Below are 15313 nucleotides of genomic sequence, written 5' to 3'. Positions count from 1 at the left end.
CAGAGCTCACATTTGGAAGCAGAGTATCAAACAGTGCTATTAAAAAGATCACTAAACACTAGTCAGCTTCAAGAACAGAATGTAAAGATCTGGAGCAAGAGGACTGTAATCCTTCTCCATCACCTGAGGAATCCACAGAATGAAGCACCTGTTCTAAGAGACTTTGGAAAGACAAAGCCACCTTCCAGGGGTGGAAGACAGAAAATAGTTCAGAGAGCAGGAATATAAAATATTTGGGTGTAAGAATAGCCATCTTGTAAATGGAAGAAGGATAGATGACAGAAGATAAAAAGGAGATAGGAAAAAGGGAACAAAGGACAGAAATTTCATGGCTGAGAGAGTAATTCATTACAAATACTTGCTTTCTTTTGTTGTATTTTTCATGCCATTTCCTCATTTTCAGAAAAGAGGCCAAAGGAAGGGAAGGAGGAGAGGAAGAAGTGAAGAAGATAGTTAATCTGAGAAAACTACTTGTTTTTCAGGATCACATTCAGCCTGCTCTTCTTCCAATGACCACTGGTGAAGGCTGGAAAGGCCTAAGAAGGGAAGATGTGTTGGAGATTTATCTTGGCAAGAATCAAAAGCAGTAAACCTTAAAAAAAATAGTTAAATCACTATACAAAACAGGTATTCACTTTTACTTAAGGCTTGTACAGTATAACTTAAGACAGATTTAATGTCATCTGCAAAGTTTTGACAGACATTTTAATAGTGGAATGAACTGAAATGCACCGATGAGACACTGGAAAGATTAGACAGTGTCAGCTACCTCCTGAACCTGATAAACATCTCCAAGCGTTCATGGAGCTTCCTCCAGGTCACAGTCTTTGCTGGTCACAAACTGCACATGAGTCAGTGGCAAACTTTTGGGAATCTGCTGTATGCCAGTGGAGAAAAATGTCAGGTCTAAGTTGTGCTGAGAAAGCATTACTCAGCTTGGTATGTTGTTAAGGAAGAGATGAGGGGAGAGAGGCAGTGGTGGGGATTTGCTTTAGAAGGAATGTGAGGTGAGAGATTGTTCTATCCTTTACCTCTCTATTTAAGCTATATATCCATTGCAGGTGACATACCCCTACTAAAGGATCTGATTCTCTTTTCGAGGAGCTTTAATGCTTCAAGAGTGGGTTTTATGTATACAACAATTTAAAGGACAGCTATAAATGTGTGTTTCCACAAATATTTTGTTAATGAGGTAATCAAGGCTTTCTATTTTAAAAGAAAGAGCTATGTTAATATGGAATTTTAACCTCATAGAAGTTATAAAAATTGTGAGAATACCATCAGCTAAGTGCAAACAGGAGTGGTTTTATTCACAGATGAAGAGACAGGGCAGGCAAATTTTTATAAACTCAGCTATGGTTTGCAGAGAGATACAAAAATTTAGTTTATAAGTCAGTTTTCTCCATATTTTAGTTACTTTGATATTAGTAAAAGGTGTCATGAAAGCAAGATCCACGCTCTTTACGTTTTTGTTTGCTTACTACCTGCTTTAAGTCATATTATTATTTTTTTCAAAATATTCTGCTACTAAAAGTTCATATTGATTCTACGCATTAATCTTTGAGGAGGACTCCTACACTGAACTAGTTTGGCCAAACTTCCTATCAAAATAAGGTTAGAAACTGCTACTGTTCAAGTCATTCACTCAAACATAAAAAGCTGTACTTTCAAGGCTTGTGAACTTGGACTAGAAGAGCAGTAATTCCACAGGCTGTCAACTCTTTGTGAACACTGCACTTCAGGTATCAGAAAAATTGTTAAAGGCTTCAACAACACAAAGTAAATAAATCAACCAACCAACCAACCAATCAAAAAACAAAACAAAAACCAACCAAACAAAAAACAAACAAAAAACTTCAGTCAGCATTTAATGAAATATATTTCCTTCTGAGATAGTATTTCTATCTACAAATGCCAAATTTGAAGCATTACTTGTATACATTACTTATACAATCAGTGTCTATGTAGAATCAATGAACACAGCATTTCAGAGGTCATACACAAGATCATCACATATTTTGCTGGATGCTTCGTAAGCTGTGCTACCTACAAGATTCAATTAGAGTACTTGACAGAGTAACCAAAAAAAGAAACTCACCCAGCTCATTGAATGTGTGGATGTTTATACTTTATTTAAATGAGATTTAGGGTTATGTTTATCACATAATGGAGGACTTTTTTTTCACTTCATTGATGAGGACTTTTTACTCTAGTCAGTAGTAAAGGCTTACATCATTTTTGGCTGTCATTATAACAAATATTGTTTCCTCATATTGACACCATTTGCATTTATTGCATGAGGACTATGGACATCTAAGTGAGGCAGAGAAGTTCACAAGTGGACTAAGTGACAAGGAATTTAGTATTGAAATTATATTTAGAAGTCTAATTATTTTAATAAGTTGGCTTTACATGAATTAGTCTCCTAAATTCAGCTCAGGCCCTTAAAATTCATATAGTCTGTGGCCTAATTCATATTTATCTTCATAAAAAATATTCTAGCTTTAAGAACAAACAACAACAACAAAATAAAGCAATCACAGAGTAACGATTATCATCTCTTTCCAGCACACGCGTAAAAATATTAGCACTCACTCTTTTCTTCTTCCTAAAAGTGAGTTAATTTTCAATAATGGAAATATTTTTCTTAAGTTTCTTTCAACATTATTTTGCTCTATATGAGATGGACATATCAGTATTTTTGACTGCTCCTTTGTTCATCTTTGCAGTAAATACTCATTTTTATTATTATGTTGAATGACGCAAGAACTGAATTTCTTTTTCTGCTGTTTTTAGAGTATTAAAGGGGAAAAAAGTCTCTAGCCAGTATTTTAAGAAAATTTACACATATCTTGGAAATACTCTAAATGTCTGATCTTTCTTCTTTTGTTAGAATAGGAAAAACCTCTTCTCGTTGTAGCTCATCCTGTCACCACCACTACTTGAGGTTAACATATTGTCTGTCTACTTTTAATAGAAACATTCTTCATGTATTCCAACAAATTGTGTGTATCTGAATTCTACATACAAAGCTGTTATTCCACTGGGAGTTTGTAGTGACATTGATAAATGATGTCACCAGAACCCTTTGCTTGAATTACAATCTTAATTATGTACACCTGGGTTCTTATTATTCCTTATATTATTTCTGTCATAGCACTATCTTGTCCTGTTCTTACTCTGATGCTAATTTGTTTTATTGGTAGCCTAGGCACTACAGCTTAGAAAATCCAGTCTATGGTGTTTAAAGTACTGTAAATTTCTTCTTTGTTATTGCTATTTTAAAGACAGAGTGTAGTTGTAAACAACAGATAATTTTTTCTTTCTTTCTTTTATTTTTCAGGAAACTAATGTATATAGCGCATAAAGGTTTTTTATTTGTTTGTTTTGTTCTGTTTTGTTTTTATGCAGGACTGCATATTTGCAGCATTTTTTACTCTACTTCTGGTTCTTTGATATCTCTCAAGAAAAGAGGAGCAAAAGGGGTTTTACATTTATTTTTGAGGGAGAGCAATTCCCATACATCTGAAGATGGGAAATGCTATGTATTGTTACCCTGAGAACGGGATATACAAGTTTCTTCTAGTTCTCATTCTTGTGTGTTTTTTAGTTGGTTTCTTGTTGTTTGTTTGTTTTTATCACTATTTGTTTTTCTTATATTCTCCCTGTGAACTTAAACAGGATTAGTTTTGTCACAGGAAATACAAAAGGCAGCTTGCAGTGCATGTGTGACCAGTGGAATCTCTTTAGAAATTATCAATCAGGCTGAGTCTTGCTTTGCTGTGAAAACCCACTGAAGGAACAAGCTTGCAAAGGTGATCAAAAATTTCCACTTTATCCTCCTAACATTCAAAAAGCAAAAAGAAAATTAGACTTTTAGGATATAACTTGCCTCTATTCATTATATTTTTTAACTTGAAGAATATATATCCTATCTTGTACCATGCTCACAGCTACACACTTGCAAAAATTTTAGAACTAAATGCTACTGTGTTAGTTTTGAACTTAGTCTTTAGCAAGACAAATGTCTTATGAGTTGTATCAGTATTGGTCCTCCTAAACATCTATTCTTTCTCCTTCTTTCACTAAGCTTTCTCTTATCTCTGGCCATTGACAGAGTCTGAATTCTTACTGCTAGAAAAAAAAAGGAACATTTCTGCTTGCTTTGTGGCTGGACTGACCAATACTGGATATAACACTTGTCTTCCTTCCCATTATGAATGGTCCAACTGTTTCAGTTCTTTCTGCAACATGAATCCACCAAAACGAGTAATAATGGGGGACAAAATGCACTGAATTTTAGAGCAATATTGGACATTTGGGAAGAAAACTTAGAAACTAAAAGGAGAAAACTGGATAACCTTATCATAATTCTTGAACCAAAATTGTTGTAAACCAGTATTTACTTGCCTTTCTGTGTTTATTCAAGATATTTTTGGTAGTTATTTAGTTGTCTATGAGCAAACACATGATCAAGTCTACAGTGCAGAAGTGGTTCATTCTTGGCTCAACTCTCTGCTACTAGAACTTTGTACTTACATTATTTCTCTCATCAGTCACTACATTCAATTTTTAGGATCTCAGATCTTTCTTATGTGACACAGAGATCCAAATGAGCTTTTGAACTTTTCCCACGTTGTTTGTTGAGCATAAGGCTCTTCCTGTCCCAGACTTACTTCACAAACATTACAATTTCTGTCAGAGAATATTCAGTCCTTTTCCCATTCCCTGGGGTGACTGTAACTTTTTACTGTTCCACAGCCTTTAAAATGCTAAATAGACTCTTATCAACCCATGGACTGTAATTCTGAACTTTGGATATTTCTTAATAATTCCAGCCTATATCTCTAATCATTTCCTTCTGGAAACTGCACAGTCTGTCACAACAGTCAAGAATATGGAAAACTGTAAGAAGTCAGCATGGTCAGGCGAAGAAAATCTGAGCCTGCCTTCACTTTGCTATCCATGAAGCATTTGAGTGTTTTCAGTAACGTTTTTCACACAGTTCTGTTCACAGGGATCTGCTTTTCAGAGGGTCTTGGCATCCAAAGCTTGCTTCAAAGTCTGCCAGGATTTGATTTGCATATTAATTATTTTAAATACCTCAGAATGCACCAGCTTTTCATTCTGCTATCCCTTACATCTCTGAGTATGCATAACAGGCTTTTGTGTTTTGTTTTTTTTTTTTCATCAGAAAAGAAGATACAAGCAGGAGTTTTTTTCCTCCCTGTGCATGTCTATGTGCACCTGAATGTTTGTGTAGGTTTTTTTTTGTTTGTTTTTTGTTTTTTGTTTTTTTTTGACGGGCTTTATTTTCTGTCATTCTAAGACCTGAGGCATGCAAGTTCTTGCCTAAAGCTTTCTGCCCAGTCTGGATAATATGAGCCAAATAAATGACAAGATGAATCACACGTACAGTTATAAACTGTTGGAAGAATTCGAAGAAGATAAGCTCTTTCTGGTTTGCTAATTTTATTTTAGTCTTTCTGTGATCTTCAGAGGAAAAAAAAATACAGCTGAGAAACTAGAGAAAAAAGTATTTCTGGAAAGTTAACATACCTGTCCTATTAGGCAGTCTAATCCAGCCAAGTCTCCTTAGAAAGCAGTGAGCCAATAAACCTAAGTTAAATACTTGGAGTTCAGACACTTAAAGCTCTATTGAATCAGGAGTTTTACAGAATCTCAGTGGTAACATACATTTCCACACGTGGTAAAAATTCCAGTACAAGACTGAGTCATGTTAGAGGGAAGACACAGGGGAACAGATTCCTATGGCTGGGATCCAGTTCTGCAATTTTCCTTTTAATTTATTTTTGTGGAGGTGGGAGAAGTTCCTATGTAACTAGAGAACCTGATGGGACAACTTCCATATTATTTTAAAATGAACTCTGTCATTGGTGAATAATGCTTACGGGTAGTTTTTATAAAATAAGTATGGTCTGGAAGAGGAGTAAATAAAACTATCCCATGACTGTTTATTTTAATTATTTAAATAGGAGACAAAGCTCTAAATATTTTTTTTTTCTCAAAGACATGCAAGTCCTCAAGGAGTTTGAAACATATCTATTCAGCTAGCTATTTTAAGCAGACACATGGACTTACTAGTGTTGTGCACCTTTCTTTCTTTATGCATTTTTGAGACACTTAACTTTCTTCTGGCTCAACTGTAAGTCTATATATAACAGCGATCCTAGTGAAGATGTAAAGCTGACCAATACTTTGCTGTATATTCTGAGATCGTTTTGCTTGTGAAGTTTTTTTGTTTGTTTGTTTTTCCTGTATTTCTTCTTTCTCTAGCCTTTGTTTCCTTCTTCTAAAATACTCTTTCTTTGATAACAGCTTTCTGTTTCTTCCAAGGTAAAATGGAATTGTAATTAGATTGGGATATATTTGGCGTTACAATACTACAAAATATAAATACTAATGGTGACAGCTGAAGAGGAACAGTGATCTACATATGAGGTGCACATAAATACACTCTGGGTTAGACTCCAAGGTCAGTTACCCAACTATAAATTAGATATAATTCCATGGAGTTAAGACAGCTGATGCTGATGAACAGTTGGATAACTAAATCATATTCTTTATATTTTGCCTCAAACAGTTTGATCTGAAATTTTTCTTTGTTTATCCAGTGTTCACCATTAAATCTAGGGAGTGAGGTAATGTAATCTCAGAAGGAATTGCTTCTTCTTCTTCTTTTTTTTTTTTTTTTTTTTTTTTTTTTTTTAGCAAGACCTATACGGCTATTAAAAAAAATATCAAGAACAAAAGCTCTGTATCAGTTACTGTCTTGGAAGACAGATTTTCCAATCTCTCTTTGGGATTCTAAAATAAAACAATAAATAAACAGAATACATTGGTCAGTGGTCCTTGCCCTGAGCGTATCTGGGACACAGGCTCACTCACAGCTCATCAGTCAAGGCTGAGCTCCGCTCTGTCATACCAGGTGGCTGCCACTTACACTTTTTTCTACTTGCACTTCTCACTGAGAAAGGGTCACAAGCCTTCCCTGTACATTCAGGATGAAGGCATGAGAAGTGTACTGCAAATAAATTTCAACCAAAAAGGGGGGAGAGGATGATTTAGAAAGCCATTAAGCTCATTTCTTCACTCCCCAGAAGAGTCACGCTTGCCATTTTCTCCTGTTGCTGCTCAGAATGTTTCTTTCCTCCACATTCCCCCTCCTCCTTGTTGCTATTTCCTCACCCTTGTGAGACACAAAAACAGAAAGCCTATCATTAATCTTCTTTCCCAAAGTGTTTAAATCCATGAGATCTGGCTTTAATTACCAGTCTTGAGAAAAAACTAATTACCCTGGCCTCACAAAATCAGGACAGAGGAAGGGGGTGATACTGTGAGGATCTGACAGTGTACATCTTTGCATATTAGATGTTCCCATCGCTACTTCTGTGTCACTTGAGGAAAGAGATAAAAGGACAAGTATGCAGGAGTTTCTCCAAGTTTATAAATGTCTCCAAATATACCTCTGTGGGAATTAATGTTTTTCTTGTGGGAGTAGTTCTTGAACAGTGCGGAGCAAACAGGCAGCACTTCCACAATAACTGCATAATGATAATGAGTTAGCCAGTGACTCAGGGCTGAGCTATGCTAACCTAAAATAAGCATTGCAAATGTGGGAGTCTGTAATTCTGAACCAAAGGACAAAATGTGTCCCTACTTTAAATGTAAAGAAGCAATGCCTCTTTCTATCATCTTGATCTGGCTGTATCACTTCTCAAAACTTCCTTCTGAATCCCACTTCTGAAGTGGGCTAGTTCATAACAGGTTTAATGAATATCTCCGAAATGTACCCTTTTCCTCTAACAGTGGTCTTATTCAGTATGGAAGTCAAAGTAGAGCACTAACTTACAAAGAAGTGCTCTGCTGTTCACTGTGCTGTGAATGTAGCTGCAGCTTGTTGAAAGCAAAGCACTTCCGTATTTCAGCCAATAATACATGTTGTTTCTCTGATCCTTCTGTGCATCTAAATGAGTTCATGAGGTGCTTTAAGACACAGGAATAGTGTTTAAATTTAAAGGGAAGGATGTGTATGGCAGCCTTATGTTACTTAGTAACCAGGGACAATAGCACTAAAAATGATAAGTGACAGTGGGACCCATTCACAGAAAAGTGCATAATGTGTGAGCTTGCAGTATAAAACATTTTGCTGAAGGCCTGAAACAACTGAAGAGAACAAAAATAAAAAACAGCTCAGAACTTCTCTGGACTATCTGACATTTAGTTAGTTTTTCTGTTTTTATTTTTCTATCTGTCGCATGAGATGCCAGGCTCAGACATGGCATGTTATAGAGATCCTGTCTGACAAGCCACCAGATGTGTCTCACCTTTTCCTGTTTCCACAACCTGAGTTCCTTCATCCTCTGCAGTGATCTTGTTGTACTCAGCAGTCCTTTAGCTGAGGGATCTGTAGCAGGGATGTTACTGATGCTTGGAAGACACCGTAGTGACAGGTATCATCAATCACCCCGCTCCACTTTGTGATTTTAGCGTATCTGAAGTAGTGTGAAACACAGAGTTAGCTAGCTAGGGTACCAGAAGCAATGTATCTATGCTAATGTGCTGTTCTGTCTGGTTTAATAGATGATTCTTCCTACCCAGTTTTAACAGTGATAATGGCTCTTATATTGTCCTGAATGCTATGCAGCAAACTCTTTTCTCAAGTACAACCACTGTAGAAACTACATTGCTGCACCACTACATCCAAAACACTGGGTCATCTTAATTCGCCTTCTAAGTGTTCTTTGACATTTCACTAGGTACTGAAAGGTTTTCAATGTTTGTTTACTTCAGTAAGACTTTGTTCCATTTGCTATTACAGATTCAGTTGCAGTTCAGATTAAAAAGAATCAATTGCCCTTAATTTTCTCAGCTATGACAACTGTAATATGATATTTAGGAACATAGTGTCTATTAGGTGACTGTTATTGCCCAGGACTGTTTGTGGCCTGGCTTCTTTGACTGGTATCATCAGAAGGCCTAGCCTATAGGGGCTGCAGTTAAGGATCAGTAGATCTTGGTAGTAGCAGAGGAGGGAGAGACTGGAGGGAAACTATCCAGTATTTGTATACATTAGCTGAAAAATGTTGTGTCATCAGTGTTCTTAGTCTGAAATTGTTTTGTTTTGTTTTATTTTTAATAGAGCCAAAATTCCTGAATTAATTCTATAAGATAGTTCCTGTTCTCTTGAATGAATGCCTCTAAACATTGCACCTTCAAGACGACAGACAAACTGTGTTAAAGAGCTGCTGTGTCAGCAGTTGGAGTTGCAGGTGACTCATTGCAGCTCATATGCACACACAAAGGTAAACAGAGAAAATTGTGTCTGTGAGATGAGTGCTATGCAATCCTTCATCCATCTGAAGTCTTCATCCATATGAAGTCACCTCCAATAAATACATTAAGTAGTACATTATCTAATGCTTCTCCAAGTCTTATCAATAACGAATGGTGTGAGTATTTGTATATTCAGGTTGCTGTTCAACCTTGTCTGATAGACCAGAACCACATTATGCTCCTGTGAATGGCTTGTAAAAGACTTGGGGCAGTAAGAGATGGAGACTCAGTGCACTAGAAGAAAAGAACACATGTTAATGAGCTCAGTAGTGTTCACTTTAGCTATAAGCAAGTATTTCTTTGCTGTGCTGTATGAAAGAGTGAAAGATGTTTTATGGGCTGTGTAATGTAGAAAGCAAACCTCACTGGTCATAATTGTCTATGAATTCCAGTCTAGGGATTCCTAGTCTATGAATCTCAGCTAATCTGTTTTCTCCCGTCCCTTTCATGGGACCGGTGGTCATAGGGAGTGGTGATTTTCACATGCACACAACCATTTCTTCAGTTCCTGTGATTGAAATTTAGAGAGATACAAAAGACCAACCCTTCTTGTCAGTCCAACTAGAACATTAGGAATACGTGTATCTTTGGGAATGTGGTCCCTTGCAGCAGAAGGAAGCATGTTTGTACGGACTAGTTAAAACTAAAACAGCAAAATGTGCTTGGAGGTATTTCTGCAAAGCAGGGAACAACAGAAGGAATGAAAAATGGAGTGTGTATAGAAGGGAAATAAAGAAAGATAGAGAAAAGATAAAGCAAGAATGAAAGTGAGAAAGTGAGCAAGGAAGAAAGAGCAAGGAAGCAAGCAAGAAGGAAAGAGGGAAGGAATGAAGGAAGGGAGGAAGGGAGGAAGGAAGGAAGGGAGGAAGAAAGAGAGAAAGAGAAGGAAGGAAGGAAGGAAGGAAGGAAGGAAGGAAGGAAGGAAGGAAGGAAGGAAGGAAGGAGGGAAGGAAGGAAGGAAGGAAGGAAGGAAGGAAGGAAGGAAGGAAGGAAGGAAGGAAGGAAGGAAGGAAGGAAGGAAGGAAGGAAGGAAGGAAGGAAGGAAGGAAGGAAGGAAGGAAGGAAGGAAGAAAAGAAGGAAGAAAGAAAGGAAGAAAGGAAGAAAGGAAGAAAGGAAGAAAGGAAGAAAGGAAGAAAGGAAGAAAGGAAGAAAGGAAGGAAGAAAGAATCCCTGAAAGGAATAATGGAAAATGAAATGTTTAGAACGCCACCTAAGGTTCAAAAAACATTGAACAGAGAAATAAACTGACAGTTTTATAAAAGATTAAATACATAATTATATTTAAAAAGCTAATATTACATCACCAATGTTTTAAAATAATTTTCAAGTAGACTTTCTTCAACACAGTTACTTACCATTCAGCTTAGTAATGTGTCTTCAAACTAAGCAAGCTAAGGAGATTTGTTACTTTGAAGTTGAAACATTACTTTAAAGCTCAGTGCCTTAGAGTTGTACTGTGCTTCTTTGTATTCTATTGTGATTTAAATAGTTTTTCTAGTGTCAGCAAAATCTTTTTTGAACTAATAGCAGTGCATATCACTATACCTGTTCCACAGGATCTGTTCTAGAACAATTACTATATTGTTGAAATGAAGAGTTACTCCAATAAAAACCCTAAGAAATTTCATCATTTGATTTCTATACAGTAGTAAAAGGGTTAGTTGAAGCAATGTGGATGACTACTTCATAAGTGTGTGTAACAAATAAAATAGTAGTTATGACAATTAGTATCTACCAAAAAAAAAAAAAAAACAAAAAAAAACAAAAAAAAAACAATTTTCTGTAAGAAAGAAGAAGATGATTTGATAATTCATCTTAATTTCACATAGCATTTTTCACCCTTGAGTATTCTAACTGGTATAAACAGGCTCACAAAAATGCATAACATAAATATTGTTGGGGAGAGAAAGACAGAGAGTGTGCAGCTGTTCAGTGTTCTACTGCAAAGAGCACTGCATGGGACTGGGCAGGAAATGAAGAACACCTTCTCTGTGGTAAATTTAAGAAGTCAGAACATTTTTATCCATGCTGGTTTTGGCCAGGTTATCCTTTCTCTCAATCTTATAAATGAGATGGCTTCAGATCTCTAAAATGAGCAAAGCTAAAAAGCAGCAAGGTTGTTTCTTGCCTTGATAAGAAAATTACGTAAGCCACAGAGTTTCTGCAAGTACTAGTTACTCCCAAGGTCTGTTGGCAGTGTTTGGAAAAAAGGGCCTTAGAAGGCCTCAGTCCCAACCCCTCCCAGCTTTCTGATTTTCTTTGACAAGAAGGCTGTTAATCAAAACACCAACCTGGCCTGCTGATGCTCGAGTCTTGAAAATACATGTGAGTTGTGAAAGAAAGGTTCACAGCACAAAGCAGTCAAATCACGTGGTGCAGGAGCGCTGAACAACAAGACCTATCACTTTGGTCCAAGTAAATAGCTTGTAGATGTGTCTATGAATATTAAACTCACTTCAAACAGCAGGGAGCAGGCAACCTACTGTTCGAAATAAGAATGTGTGCTTACAAATCATCCACTATTGAGGGACTTTCCCCATCAGTCCACAAGCCAGCAGGCAATCTAATTTTTCCTTTAATGGTTCCTACAGTGTTGAACTGGCTTTCTTGTAAAATTCCATTCATTTCATCTCTGCCTGTTTTTGAAACACCACCCTAAGACTTTTCTTGCCTATAAGGTGTGTGCAGAATTACAACTATGGTCATCTATTAGTTTCATACTGTGGGACTACAGGTTATGGGTTTGTAGGGGAGGTAGGAGAGTTGTTTGTTTGTCTGTTTCATTTTTATTTTCAGGGCAACCCTATTATTTATTATAATATTTTTTTCACTTCAATTATACCATATTGTTCCACACTGGCTTTAGTGCTGTACGAATAATAAGAAGAAGGCTACTATGGTTTACTTAGCATTGTCTGATACCACTCTGTTTACTGAACTTTCTGCAGTGGTTCCATTAACCCTGGCACTTGTGTCACTAAAACTCTCTCTTCCTACCCGTACTCTGGCAACCTTGCTGAAACACACTTCAGTATTATTGGTGTGGAAAAAATAAAAGGATTTTACTTACCACCTGACCAGTTAAACTGTGAGAAGACAGATTTCTCGGTAAGATAACTTGTCATTGGATACAATGTGAGTGGGGCACACTCTAATACTAACAAAGGAAAACACATGAACTTTGCTTGGGAATATCTTTCTTTTTATGGAAGTCCTTCAGTATTTCATCATAGTTATTCTAAGCTAGATGATTTAAATTTCTTTTAAAAAGCTTAAACTTTTAAAGGAACTGAGTTTCATCTTTTTCTTTTCCTAGTGCTTTCAATTTATATGTATGCTAGAAGTAAAATTTTTAAGACAAGTAACTTAGCATTTAGTCATGATAACTGTTTTCTTGGAAAGTTCTGTTTTCTGTTACTCAGTGATATATTCTTATATCACTACACACTCTGTTAGCTTTCTATGTTTTTTTTTATTAATATTTTCTTTTCTTTAATAGAAGCCAGCTGTATGCTGTACTAACATATTAGTGCTAACCTCTTAAACATTTTCAATTACATGAGCTAGTTATCACTCAGTACATGTTTATGAGAACTATGCTTCCCTGAGTTATCATTTTACTTAGAATGTATTCCTGCCTTAATCTTGCTGTACTAATTTAAATATATTAAAAAAAAATGCCACATCAGAAACTCTGATGTTTATCATTACATGTACAGTCACTGAAAACCTGTGTTTTGTATCTGCTTGACTGTGTTAAAAAAGAAAAACAAACAAGAAAACAAACAACAACAACAACAAAAAATGGGTAAAATTCAAACTCTCAGGCCATTTAACATGATATAGATAGTTTACAGATATTTTCATCTCCAGTTATTCCACTGTGACTGGGGTAGCAAAAAATAATTGATCAATTTATTACAAATACAAGGTACAAAACCATGACAGTGAAAATTATGCTTCTATCTCTAGTTACAAAACTTTAGAGATCTGAATATTATAGATAAAATCCTGAATCTATTCAAATCATTTAAAATCTTGCCATTGACTTCAGTACAGAAAAAAATTAATGCCAGCATTTGTACTCAATAAAAATCTAGACTGTGGGCACTGTGGACATCTTTTTATGATAACAAACAGAGATGAGGCAGAAAGAAGTGCTGAGGTGTGGCAGTGTTTTTCTTTGTTACTGATATTTTATGGTCTTTCTGAGTTTTCATAGAGGAGATTCTGTAAAAACAAATTGACTCAACTTGATAAATATCATCTTCCACTTTCTAAACAGTCTTTATCTGTGCTTGCAGAACTCTTACATTAAATAAAAATGATCATGTTGGCTGAAGAGTACAAAACCATTTTCAGTAGTAAGATTCAATACCTTGTGAAGAACCCTTTCTAGAGAGGTTGTAGGAGAATCATTGTTTGAGTCATTTAAAATTAAACTGTACAAAGCATTATCTAATACACTGTAGGGAATCATTCTGGATGAGGGAGGATTGTACTAGTTGATTTAACAAATCTATCCCATTTCTAGCTTCTATGACTTTGTGGTAACTTTAATGGGACACAAGATATGTAGAGCTTCCAAAATGGCTGAGTACCAATCCTTCAGCTTTTCATCTGGAACCATGCCATATAGGTATTTTTAAAACTATGTCAAAAACCAAGAGCTATACGTAACAGATATGTTACAGGATTATGATCCATAAAAGGGCCCTCTAACTCAGGGAATCAGTGCTATTGTCAAAAATTTCAGGTCATGCTCTCTCTCAGTTTTCCCACTAACAAAATGGTACAACTTAACTGACAATTTCTACTAATAGCAACAAATAACTGTTGTTTTATTTTGTATTTTGTTGATTTACTCCTTTTACTTTTCCTTAAAATTACAAGACTGTCAATCCATGGAATTAGTGAATTGATGTTAGAAATAAATACCTATAACGTAACCTATAATAATGCATAAATCTGAACCTGAATAGACTTTGCTCTGGAGAAAATTTATCCACCTACAATAACAACTAACTTTTATTTCCATTTCAAAACAATGGAAAACAGCACCTACTCCAAGTACCATTGAAGAAAATAGAAAATCTCTCACCAAATTCAGCGGACTCTGGAAAAAGTATATTGTGCAAATAAGAGCTAGAGGCTCTCTACCCAGTATGAATCCAACAAAGCAAACACAGGTCTTCCTATAGGTCTTCAGTATAGTCTTCCACACTTTCTAGTCGTGATATGAAACACTTCAGTACAATGGTTGTGACATATCCTTAAGCAAAGCTTATTAGGTGTGATGAAATCTTTTAAACATGGTATTGTTATGCTGTGCATAGGACTAGGGATTAAGATCAGTCATATTTATTTTTTATTAGGTTTATGGAAGAATTCAAACCTGTATTTCCAGATATTAACAGTTATGTTTGTCACCTATTCCCACAAAAAGAAACCAGTGTTTGTAGATAAGAGGAACCAAACCTGTTATGCTTATGAAAACTAAACAGTAGGCCTTTTTTTTTTAAAAAAAAAAAAAAAAAGAGTATAAATGTAAGCTATATGAGAACTATGTTATGAACTATACTCCATAAACTAGAAGCCATAACTAGACTATATATACTGCACAGCTTTCAGATGGTGACTTTTTTTCTTGAATCATGTTTACTGAGCAGTTTTGAGATGTAGACAGGCAGTCACTAGGGACCGAACAAAGATCAGCAAGCTTATTTTAGTAAGGACCTGAACTTGGCCTCAAACCTAAAGCACAGTCTCAGAGGTAAAAGGTTAGTGTGTTAAATGCCCTGCTGTTTGAATAACTGAAATCAGCACAGAAGGCCACCAGCTTCTTTCCCTGGCTGTATATTATTGTGAACTGAAATAGCTGTGACCAGCTCCTGAAGACAGGGGAAGCAATTTTTATTTCCTTCAGTTAGTAGGAAAATATGTAATAAGATGTGA

This window comes from Gallus gallus, chromosome 2, assembly GCF_016699485.2.
Source record: "Gallus gallus isolate bGalGal1 chromosome 2, bGalGal1.mat.broiler.GRCg7b, whole genome shotgun sequence".
NCBI lineage: Eukaryota > Metazoa > Chordata > Aves > Galliformes > Phasianidae > Gallus > Gallus gallus.
The sequence above is the reverse complement of the archived record's forward strand: the minus strand, read 5'-3'. Positions refer to the sequence as shown.